Raw genomic sequence first — 1,643 nt, 5'->3', positions numbered from 1 at the left:
CACAAGTATACATATGTAACAAACCTGCACGTTATGCACATGTACCCTAGAACTTAAAGTATAATAATAAAAAAAAAAGAATCATTTTAGGCTTTGCAGGTCATGTACAGTCTTTGTTGCATACTACTCTGTTTTTTGTTTGTTTGTTTTTGGTTTTTTTTCACAACACTTTCAAATATAAAAACAATTCTTAGCTCAAGGTTCACACTGAAACACACTGCAGGCCAGATTTGGCCTGTAGGTCATAGTTTGCTTACCCTAATTTGTAATATAATAACTGTTGTTTTGTTCATTTTATTTTATGGTCCGGGGTACATGTGCAGGTTTGTTAGGCATACTTGTGTCATGAGGGTTTATTGTATAGATTATTTTGTCACTCAGGTATTAAGCCTAGTACTCAACAGTTATTTTTCCTAATCCCTTCCCTTCTCCCACCCTTCACCCTCCACCTTCCGATAGGCCCCAGCATGGTTTGTTTTGTTTTGTTTTGTTTTTTGAGATGGAGTCTTGCTCTGTCACCCAGGCTGGAGTGCAGTGGTATGATCTCAGCTCAATGCAGCCTCTGCCTTCTGGGTTCAAGCACTTCTCCAGCCTCAGCCTCCCGTGTAGCTGCAATTATAGGCACCTGCCACCATGCCTGGCTAATTTTTGTATTTTTAGTAGAGACAGGGTTTCACCATGTTGGCCAGGATGGTCTTGAACTCCTGACCTCAGGTTATCTGCCCGCCTCAGCCTCCCAAAGTGCTGGAATTACAGGCATGAGCCTCAGTGTGTATTGTTCCCTTCTATGTGTCCATGTGTTGTCATCCTTTAGCTCCCAATTATAGATGAGAACATGTGATATTTTGGTCTTCTGTTCCTGCATTAGTTTGCTTAGACTAATGGCCTCAAGCTGCATCCGTTTTCCTGCAAGGGACAGGATCTCATTCTTTTAATGGCTGCATAGTATTTCACGGTGTATAGATACCACATTTTCTTTATCCAGTCTATCACTGCTGGACATTTAGGTTGGTTCCATGTCCTTGCTATTGTGAATAGTGCTGCAATGAACATATGCATGCATGTGTCTTTATAATAAACGATTTATATTCCTTTGGGTATATACCCAGTAATTGGATTGCTGGGTTAAATGTATTTCTGTCTTTAGGTCTTTGAGGAATCACCACACTGTCTTCCACAATGGTTGAACTAATTTACACTCCCACCAACAGTGTATAAGCATTCCTTTTTTCTACACAATCTTGCCAGCATGTTATTATTATTTTTTTTTTTTGCCTTTTTACTTTTTCATGATAGCTATTCTGATTGCTGTGAGATGGCATCTCATTGTGGTTTTCATTTGCATTTCCCTAATGATCAGTGATGTTGAGCTTTTTTTTTTCACATGATTTTTGGCAGCATATATGTCTTTTGAAAAGTGTCTGTTTGTATCCTTTGCCCACATTTATGAGGTTGGTTGTTTTCTTATGATTTTCAGTTCCTTATAGATGCAGATATTACACCTTTGTCAGTTGCATGGTTTGCAAATTTTTCTCCCATTCCATAGGTTGTCTGTTCACTCTGTTGACAGTTTCCTTTGCTGTGCAGAAGCTCTTAAGTTTAATTAGATCACATTTGTCAGTTTTGGCTTTTTTTTTTTTTTT

The 1,643-nt window shown here is 38.6% G+C and overlaps 1 protein-coding gene across 4 annotated transcripts in view; it reads left to right on the top strand.

Annotated features, from left to right (window-relative positions):
- The window catches only part of EDA (ectodysplasin A), a 457,423-nt gene that overhangs the window by 252,983 nt on the left and 202,797 nt on the right, over positions 1-1,643 (top strand). The window lies entirely within an intron of this gene.

Source organism: Colobus angolensis, unplaced genomic scaffold, assembly GCF_000951035.1.
Source record: "Colobus angolensis palliatus isolate OR3802 unplaced genomic scaffold, Cang.pa_1.0 Scaffold216, whole genome shotgun sequence".
NCBI classification, from domain to species: Eukaryota; Metazoa; Chordata; class Mammalia; order Primates; family Cercopithecidae; genus Colobus; species Colobus angolensis.
This window is presented reverse-complemented; position numbering and strand designations above follow the sequence as displayed.